The following is a 10,765-nucleotide window of genomic DNA, read 5'->3' on the forward strand; positions in this document are numbered from 1 at the left end:
ATATAATATATATACCGACTGATTTTAATTTAACTGGCCCAATTCCAATTGCGAAGATTTAAAATAGTATTTTGGTAAATTTTGATCGCTCATATTGAATTATTCTTATCGTTTTCTTGCTTACAGTCAAAATTAAATAATTAATAAATAATTAATAATGTCGATTTTAGATGTAGACTATATAGATCGTTTAATTTCAACTTGTCTGACACAAATCGAACTGGTTGTTCGAAAAGGCGAAAGTAGAACAACTCAACATATTTTCAGCGGTCTAGAATACCGATTAGAGGAATATGATGAAAATTTGAAAATGTCATATCATATGTGACTCAGCATCTGTTGATACTGGGCGGCGGAATGGCGTTGTTGAGAGAGAGAGAGAGTCTTTATTTTCATCGAACCAAAATACATAACAAACGGCAGTGATGGTGGTACAGAAAATATGCGTGCACAGTATTCGGTATTAGATAGGAATGATCGATAAGACCGTGAAGGTCATCTAGTCTGATCACACCAGCATCAAACAGGTACACTTGACTCTGAACAGTCTGGCTGTAAAGAAATGTTTAGTTAAAGGAAAATAGAAAAAAAATTAAACAATGGTGGCAAATGATCAATGAAGCAATGTCTGGGCGAGGTAGGGCAACAGTGTTAGTGTAACGACAAGAGGTGATCAAGTAGGGCTTTTTTGAATCCATTATAAGGCAATTCACGGATATGTGGTGGTAATGCATTCCAGATGATAGGTCCCGAGTAGTCGATAGATCTCTTAGTTAGGTTGCTATTGGGTGGGGGTAAGTAGATGTTTCCTTTAGACGAGGATCTCGTGTAATGGGAATGGACATGTTTAGCAGGTATGAAAAAGTCATCAAACACAGGAGGCAGACTATTGGAGAAATATTTGTGAACAACTTTTGATACTTCGAAGCGATATAGTTCATCAACTCGCAAAATTCGATGCTTACGGTAGTAAGGCGATAAATTGGTACGTAAAGGTACAGATGAGATCAGCCGTATCGCACGGTTTTGCAGGGTTCGAATTCTGCACAAAAATGTTGTGCATGCATTTCCTCATACTACGATTCCATATTGCAGATGAGAGTGGAAAAGAGAGAAGTAGATGGTAGCACTGATCTGGAAACCAAAGATTGGAGACGGGTCATTATTCCCACACACCGAGCTAGTTTTGATATTGTGCATTCAATATGCTGCGAGATAGTGTAATGGTTATGCGTCCGGTTTGTCGAGCGGTGGGTCGTGGGTTCCCCGGCCGGGTCATACCAAAGACTCGAAAAATGGTATCCGCAGCTATCCTGCTAGGCGCTCAGCAATTACGGATAGCATGGAGGAGAAAAAAAACGGGGGCGCAGACTAGATGACCTCATGGGGCCGTATCGCAACTCCGTCGTCAAAGCATCTCGATGGTGCAGGCGAAAAAGAATATCATATCTCTCTCTCTCTCTCTGCTTCCAAGACAATTTGGAATCAATGGTGACGCCGAGATATTTTGCTGAGTCACATATTGAGATTTGTTTATGATTGATGTTCACAGTGAAATTATGACTGGCATTATTTAAAACGAGCATCTCGGTCTTATCTGCATTCAAACTTAGTTTGTTTGCTTGGAGCCATCTCGACACTTTTGGGAGTTCCATATTCACAGATGCATGCAAACCATCGACAGTGTTGGAGGTTATGAAGAGGTGAGTATAATCAGCGAATAGCGTTGTGCGGAATAAAGATGCATTAACAATGTCGTTAATATAAATGAGGAAAAAAGTCGGTCCAAGGACTGAGCCTTGTGGCACTCCACAAGTTATATCTCTGGTAGTCGTTCTTAATGACCCCAGTTTAACAAATTGTTTGCGGTTTGCCAGGTAGCTTTCAAGTAGAGTTGCTGCAATACCCCTGATTCCATAGTGTTCTAGCTTGTATCTTAAGATTCTGTGGTTAACTGTGTCGAAAGCTTTCCGGAGATCGATAAAAATGCTGCAGCCACTTTCTTTTTGCTTGATGGTTTTGTAAAAGTCCGTTACAATTGATAGTATTGCATGGTTGGTGTTGTGGTTGGATCTGAATCCATGCTGAGTCGGAGACAGTACTGCATTCAATTCAAAAAAGTTCTTTAGTCGGCAGTCAATCAGTTTCTCAAAAACCGTGGCAAGATTTGGCAAAACAGATATTGGTCGGTAGTTAGAAATTAGCTTTTTACAGCCTTTCTTAAACACTGGCATTACTCTGGCAGTTTTCAGTGCATCTGGGAAAATGCCTAGACGTATCGACTCATTAAAGAAAATGCATATAACATCACCAATAATATTAAAGACTAGCTTCAGAAAGTGAGTTGGGATGAGATCGGGTCCTACTGCTTTGTTACTTTTCATTTCAGATAATACGATCGCAACTTCTCCTTTACTTGTCGGCTCAAGAAAAATGGATTTCTGAGGGCCAGGACTCAAGTACGAGAGAAAGTCATCGGAGGAGTCTGGTATTGAAGCTGCAAGATCCGGACCAATGTTGCAAAAATACTGATTGAACTTTTCTGCTACTGCAAGCTGGTCTTTGATGATGCTGCCATTCTCGAGTAGCTCGATGTCATCAGCACTCTTGGGAGCATTACCTTTTATGTACAGCGCCCTAGTGTCGTAATGATATATTGTTATATTCGGCGCTCTATAAATTATTATATTATTATTATTATTATTATTAATTTCTCCAATGGATTTCCATGTGTTCTTGGGATCTTTGGAGCACTCTTCAAATCTTTTTTGGAAGTATGCTTTTTTAGCATTTTCTTTCATATGCGTTACTTGGTTTGCATATTTTTTGTACACTTTTTTGCCTTCGATGGTGCCTTGCAGATAGTAGTGCTTATGCATCCAATCCCTTGTTTTGATCGCAACTAGTATGTCATGACCAATCCAGGGTTTCGATTTCAAGCGCCTTGCATTGCGGTTGACTTTCCTAATTGGGAAAGATGTGTCGAGGGCTGCCCGCAGTTCCTCAATAAATTTTTCAAAATGGCGGTTGTAGTTGTCAATTGAGAGTGGAGGAATTTTGTAGTTGTTGAAGGTATTGCTGACAATTTCAATATACTCCTCAATACCGCGTGGGTTTAAGGGCGTTCGAGATTCAAATTCTTTAGCACGATGTGGCAGGGCCAATTTCATGTGGCAGATGATGGGATAGTTGTGAAACTGCAAATTGAAGTGATGAGCAAGGGTTTTCATAAACCACAATACATTGGTAGCCAACATAATATTATCGCATTATCGCATTTTCGCATCATCAAAGACCAGCTTGCAGTAGCAGAAAAGTTCAATCAGTATTTTTGCAACATTGGTCCGGATCTTGCAGCTTCAATACCAAACTCCTCCGATGACTTTCTCTCGTACTTGAGTCCTGGCCCTCAGAAATCCATTTTTCTTGAGCCGACGAGCGAAGGAGAAGTTGCGATCGTATTATCTGAAATGAAAAGTAACAAAGCAGTAGGACCCGATCTCATCCCAACTCACTTTCTGAAGCTAGTCTTTAATATTATTGGTGACAGACATGGGGTAATCGCGATTAGTAATCGTAATCGATTACGACGATTACAGCATTTTCAAGTAATCGTAATCGCAATCGATTACATTCGAAAATATTCCTAAGTAATCGTAATCGTAATCGACTACTTCCCATATTTAATCGATTTATTTATGAAAGAACGATTACTTTTTATTTGTACAGGACTATGACATAAACTGAATATTCGCGAACATGATCAAGGATTATACCAGTTAGTGATAGCACAAACGTCAGATTTCCAAATGACACTGCTCATTATTACGTCAGAAGTGGCCTATTAGATTTGCTCGTCTTGCGTAAGTATGAAGTATCCAGCAATCCACACATAGTGAATAGATATTCGATGTACATTGGTGTGATTGTAAGAACACTCACCCTGCTGTATATCAGGTTATCAGGATAGTTAATCACCTCTCTTCCTAGTTTAAAATAGTAACTTTTGTATTGCTGTTTGGTTATGCTTAGTTAAACGCAGTTTGACCGTTGCTGCTTGGCGAGCAGTAGGCTTCTGTAGCACGAACGTACAGTAGTACACCGGACAAAGGTTTGAAATATTGTAGGCCTACTCGTCAAATAAAACATTACGGTTTCCACGACGAAGCATTAAAAATCAACAGCTGCTGAGATATATCACAACCGAGCCGTTTCTCGTATTGGCCGCTTGTATTACATTATCTGTATTAAATTGAAGGCAGAATTTTATGTTCACTTTCTCTTATTCTCATACGATTCTACTTGAAACGGGCGCGTTATTTCACAATGCTTCACTCAACATTTGGACCTGCCGCCATAGCCATTGGCTTATATACAATGTTAGCGTGGCTTGTAGCTAGAATCAGGACCTAAACAGCAAATCGTCCCCCACTCGAAACGTTGATCTTGGGGCCTCATACCTGATGACCTGGGGGCACGTAATTCATAATTATAACATCTGGTATCTTGTAATAATTACTTTAGGGGGTGTTGTTAATTCGTGACCTCCGGTCTGTTATATAATCAAAGAGACATTGTAGTGGCCCAGACGTAGCAGACTAAAAGAAATACTTGCGTGAGACGCACACACAAATTGCCATGTCTTTAATGCTCTGTGGGTGCCCGGGCGGCATTTGCATTGTGGGCTCAAATTGGACGGACCGGACTATACTATTAGTCACGCCCACCCAGCGCGGCTATTGACAATAGACAGCGGACACATACCCCAAGTTTCGGCCAATGTCTTTCATTAGTAGCACACTTCGTGGATTCGTATGTTGGCCGAAACTGCATGTCTTTTGGTGTGTCGTGGCGCGGTATTGACTGGCATCTAAATGCCTGTTACTATAAATTATGCATGCTTTTTTTCTTGAGGAGGAGACGTAAGTATTTTAAAATCAAGCTATGTAGAGACATTTAAATCGCGATGCTCGTAGACAATTTTCAAGTTCACGAAATCTCTCAAAAATAGTCTATAATTTGTGTTGGTTTACGAATTAGGCCTACTTTTGATTTCCTTTCGAGCTCGCTCTCCACCCCATTAGGAAATTTAGGGTGCGGCAGTTGTTGACGTAGCAAGAATGCAAATCGTTGGGTGCGATAAATCGTCTTCTATAAAATGGGCAATGGTTACTTTATGACGTTACAAACAAATGTCGCATCTTTTTTAAAGAAAGTTGTTATCTCATTAGGCCTTACAGCGCAATCCATATATTGTATTCCAATATAATTTCTAAGATGCAAAATAAATGTAATCGTGAGTAATCGTGATTACTTTTCCAATGTAATCGTAATCGTAATCGACTACTTCCTGATTTTGCTGTAATCGTAATCGTAATCGTAATCGCGTCATTCAGAAGTAATCGTAATCGCAATCGATTACATTCACGAAGTAATCACCCCATGTCTGATTGGTGATGTTATATGCATTTTCTTTAATGAGTCGCTACGTCTAGGCATTTTCCCAGATGCACTGAAAACTGCCAGAGTAATGCCAGTGTTTAAGAAAGGCTGTAAAAAGCTAATTTCTAACTACCGACCAATATCTGTTTTGCCAAATCTTACCACGGTTTTTGAGAAACTGATTGACTGCCGACTTAAGAACTTTTTGAATTGAATGCAGTACTGTCTCCGACCCAGCATGGATTCAGATCCAACCACAATACCAACCATGCAATACTATCAATTGTAACGGACTATTACAAAACCATCAAGCAAAAAGAAAGTGGCTGCAGCATTTTTATCGATCTCCGCAAAGCTTTCGACACAGTTAACCACAGAATCTTAAGATACAAGCTAGAACACTATGGAATCAGGGGTATTGCAGCAACTCTACTTGAAAGCTACATGTCAAACCGCAAACAATTTGTTAAACTGGGGACATTAAGAACGACTACCAGAGATATAACTTGTGGAGTGCCACAAGGCTCAGTCCTTGGACCGACTTTTTTCCTCATTTATATTAACGACATTGTTAATGCATCTTTATTCCGCACAACGCTATTTCCTGATGATACTCACCTCTTCATAACCTCCAACACTGTCGATGATTTGCATGCATCTGTGAATAGGGAACTCCCAAAAGTGTCGAGATGGCTGCAAGCAAACAAACTAAGTTTGAATGCAGATAAGACCGAGATGCTCGTTTTAAATAATGCCAGTCATAATTTCACTGTGAACATCAATCATAAACAAATCTCAATATGTGACTCAGCAAAATATCTCGGCGTCACCATTGATTTCAAATTGTCTTGAAAGCAGCATATTGAATGCACAATATCAAAACTAGCTCGGTGTGTGGGAATAATGACCCGTCTCCAATCTTTGGTTTCCAGATCAGTACTACGTACTATGAATGTATTGGGGTTCTCGGTCAATGTGTGAGATATCGGTTTTATCGGTATCGACCCAAAAATCCAATATCGATCGGGCTCTAGAGTATACCAAAGATTATTTGCTGCTATCTTTGCGGTAGAATGTCCTGCAGCGATAAAGTGCCCCAAAACCCCATTGGAAATCGGATATGTCCGTCGTAGATGTCCCTGGCACTAACATAATAACAGAAAGGGAATTCAAATTGATGAATGAACTTTACCAGAAGTACAAAAGGACACATATATGAAGATTAAATTTGTAGCAAAGAATACCTTTGAATTGTAAATTTTTTCTATATTTGGACCAGTGTCGAAAATTGAAGTTGGTTTGTGCGGGACATTTTTTTTCGGATTTGAACAAAATGATAATAATTGTTTTAAATTTATATCAAAATTCTCATCAATTCCTGCTACAGGCGATTTTTTTCCTAGTCACAACCCTAGTATGCAGTCATTTGAAGCTTGTCCGCTTGTCATATCACAACTAACTTCATATAGGACTACCAGATAAGGTCATACCTTACCTAATGACCGTATATCTGCTCTCTCGCCTATAGTTTGCTTTGATTACTGATGCAATATGTGATTTGGAACCCTACCGTAATATATGCCAATTTAATATACATTCTAACTACACAGACTGTAAACACGTCGGTGAAAAATAAGTGTATTTGCTGAATTTTCACTGCAATGTAGGGCGCAAATCAAGCCGTATCGGTACTTTCTGGTACCAAATTTTGCTTTCACACAGATTCCAATGAGAGTAAACTATGAGCAAATACACTAATCGTTATAGATATTTATCCCATGTGTGCAATGAGTACTATTCTAGTAGTTTATACACACCAAAGACGTATAGCCTTGTAGAATTATGCTCATGTACAAATAGAGAAATTTATTCACTGTTCTTTAACTTGTGACAAATCCTTTCACATATTTCTTTCTGTATACTTGAGAGTAAAATGAGAATTATTTGGCTTCGAAACGGCTAAACCAAGAGCAGCAATACCAAGAGAACTTAGTGCAGCAAATGAGAGGCATCCCACTCTTGTCCAGATCAAACGTACAGACAGTCTACTCTCGATCATAATTAATTAAAATAATTAAGTCGACGTTAAACTGACGGGATCCACTACTCATACAGTTGCTACTATTAGCTTAAGAGATGTGGACCATCGGCAATTATAAATAGACATAGACATAGGATTGGGGTGTCCCATGTTAAATTAACTACTTGCAGACTTCACATCGCAGACAGCGCTTGCGTTTCGCTGTTGCCTTGTGAGTATACTGCACATGACAGTTTCTAATTGTGGAAACAGTACGCCTCATGTCACAAACAGGGCGGACCCCTTTTCGGGACACAAAAACTTCACGCGACCACTTTCGGCGCCCCCATTACAGAGCAATTGAGCATCATTGTCCACTTCCTTTCTAAAAATATTTTTCGTGGCAGCGTTTCACATATTTCTAATTTCAAACAATTCTATACATTTCCGTCGGCTACTAGGGCTTGCAAATTTGGAATAATTTCAAAATGCAAGGACAAAACTAAATCACGACAAAACGCGAAAGCAAGTGCACGCCAGCACAATCGGACCACAAACTGTTGGAAAAACACTCTAAGAACCATAACACCAATAAATCTCAGCATAGCTTTTCGTTCCATTCTGACGGCGAAGGTGGTGACCTTTGAGCAATCACAGTGACAGTTACAGGCTTGAGCTTGATGATAGGTAGAGATTGTGAAGTTGATACTAAAGTAGTTTCGGACTCTCGCTCCAAACACGGTTAACATTTTCAAAGAATGACGAGCTTCATCTGTGAATATATGCTATTTAATCAGTGTGTCTACTTGCGGGACAATTCGTAAATCGGAATTGCGCGTACAATTGCACATGTTTTTTAGATTACGCGTTAACGACCGCATAACGATACATCGCAACCACAGGTTGGCCACCATTGACGTAGGATAACCGATCGCCGAATTGAAGACCAAAATAACCTTCGTTACCGCTGTGAGGCCGAAGCTATTTTCAATAACGGGGCTCATACAGTCTGCGTTCGTTTATCTCCCGGGATATCTAGAACTAGATATCCCTGTTTATCTCTCGTCCCGAACGGCATGTACAACGAATCAGACAAACCTTGTATAGGATGATGACTTCATTCCAGTGAAGAAATTCAGGTGAAAAAGCGACGTCAATGGTATCAAATACCAAGCCGACGAGACTGTTAGTTTCGTCCTGATTTGTTTTTCGGCAGGTTCTGCACTGAATATCGCAAGAATATAGAATCGTGCGCGCGCTCTTCTTCTGTTCCCTTCTTCGTCCTCACTCGGAGGGTTATGCCATACCGATATAACTATACTGGTGTCCTTACAATTGCTTTTTCGGCAGAGGTTGCGATTTGAGCGTTGGCTTGGTATGATTGAATGGCGATGTTTACCATTGCGGTAATTTGATTGCGATATAATCAGTGCGATGCGTACAAAAATTGCAACAGCTTCGTTAGGCTACTAGCTACTTATTTCAATGGGTGACACTGAAAACCCAAACTATACAAGAACTACATTTTTGTTGAATGGCGGCTAGATTAGGGTTGCCATACGTCCGGAATTTCCCGGACATGTCCGGAATTTCGCTGAAAAATCTGCTTCCGGGAGGAATTTCTAAAATATGCCTAAATGTCCGGAATTTTGAAGGGTTGAAGTAGGCTGAAAAGTTTTTCGTAAATCAACATAAACAATATTTTTTTCAAGCAGATTTATGATATTCAAAATTCTTCTTCGCGCTGCGCGCGAGGTAATGACACGTATATTTATATTAGTGTGGGCACCAGGCACCACTTTCGCCAAAAAATGCAATCAAAATAAATATAAATTACCATCATTTACTGAAATAAGTCCAATGGTAATCGCAATTATAAGCAAACGGTATAGTACTAGAGTTGGTCAACGCCGATTAGATGCTTTAGTCACAGATAGTGGTTCCAAATCTTGGGGTCGTTTACCTTTATCTGGGGATCGCGATGATGTTGGACGTAATCACCGTCCTAGGCCGGGAGTAAGTTTGGGCAAGTTAAATTTTTTTAGCAATCAGCTTATCAAGTTTTTAGCTGGGACACGGAACATTTTAAAGTTTGAAATGAGGTCGCGACTATTAAAGGTTGGAAATCACCGGATGTGCAACCTGCTGGTGCATTTTATGGTAGCCTAATGGGAGAATCAATATTATTGAAGAATTCATTCATAAAATTTCACAGTCAAATGCATATAGTAATTGTCCAAAAAGTTACATCGATTACCCTATGCTGGGTTAGAGATCAGTGCTCTTTTTTTGGGCGGAAGGGGGCGGAAAAAATGTTGATTCGGACCTGATTAAAATAAAAACACACAATCAGATAGCCGCACCGACCTAACAGTAGATAGCAGGGCTGTCAAACACAATCCAGACGGGCCAAACACGGCCCGCCAGACGATTTCATCCGGCCAGTGGAGAAATCTATTGCACACCATAGCAAGTAGCAATCACCAGAGCTCACATTTCAGAGGGCCCAATTCATGACCTATGTGTCCCACTCCATTCCTGTATACAGTCGTTTGGCAATGCTTTGCTCGTGTGACGTCATATTGACACTCAATGTGTAATACCTCATTTTTAAATCCGCTAGTGAGCGCTAAAGAGTGTCCGGAATTTGCTTCACAAAAATATGGTAACCCTAGGCTAGATGAACTACAGTCAACTGTACCAGCCACCCAATATTGTTATTAGTATGGTGCAGTGACCGAATCAATTTGACCTGAACCGTCACTGTCAGCAACCGTCTCATAGCTGTCGTGGAACTGCTGGTTTCATTTATAACTCCAATCATATAGAAGTAATGGATCGAATTGGAAGTAAAAATACATTCAGACACCGACTAAGAGCAGTGCTAATGATGATTTGGGCACTGTAGCTGTTAGTATTTTTCATTGTGAATTGCTGCATCTGCTGCATTATGGTTGTTGGTGGTGGGTCGTGGTTGGTGGCTTCATTTCCGGCTTGGTAGCGCGGCATAATGGATCTCTTATGAACGGTAATTCCAGGTCAATTGTCGGGTAAATTTGAGCAACATTGGATGTGTAATATGATTGTATTAGCTTAGATACTATCCACAAAGTATACGACTTGTTACACCCAAATGTGTCGCCAAACTTGTTGAAGTAACACAAACTGTGTTTGCTGCTGTAACAATAACATAAAGACGACTTTATTATACGTGATTGTTATATGGTTGTCCATAATGTCCATGCTCCGCTTCCAGAACCCTTTAATGGATTCTTCTCGAGCATATGTATTCTGAAAATGATG

General features: G+C 40.0%; 1 long non-coding RNA gene across 1 annotated transcript; it reads left to right on the forward strand.

Annotated features, from left to right (window-relative positions):
* The first annotated feature begins 208 nt into the window (after nt 1-208).
* Nucleotides 209-3,024, forward strand: LOC145455808 (uncharacterized). Its single transcript, XR_013920423.1, has 2 exons — nt 209-1,703; nt 2,390-3,024. It is a non-coding gene; the product is annotated as an uncharacterized LOC145455808 (long non-coding RNA).
* Nucleotides 3,025-10,765: the final 7,741 nt, after the last annotated feature.

This window comes from Botryllus schlosseri, chromosome 14 (assembly GCF_051294905.1).
Source record: "Botryllus schlosseri isolate E-star chromosome 14, Bs_hap1, whole genome shotgun sequence".
NCBI classification, from domain to species: domain Eukaryota; kingdom Metazoa; phylum Chordata; class Ascidiacea; order Stolidobranchia; family Styelidae; genus Botryllus; species Botryllus schlosseri.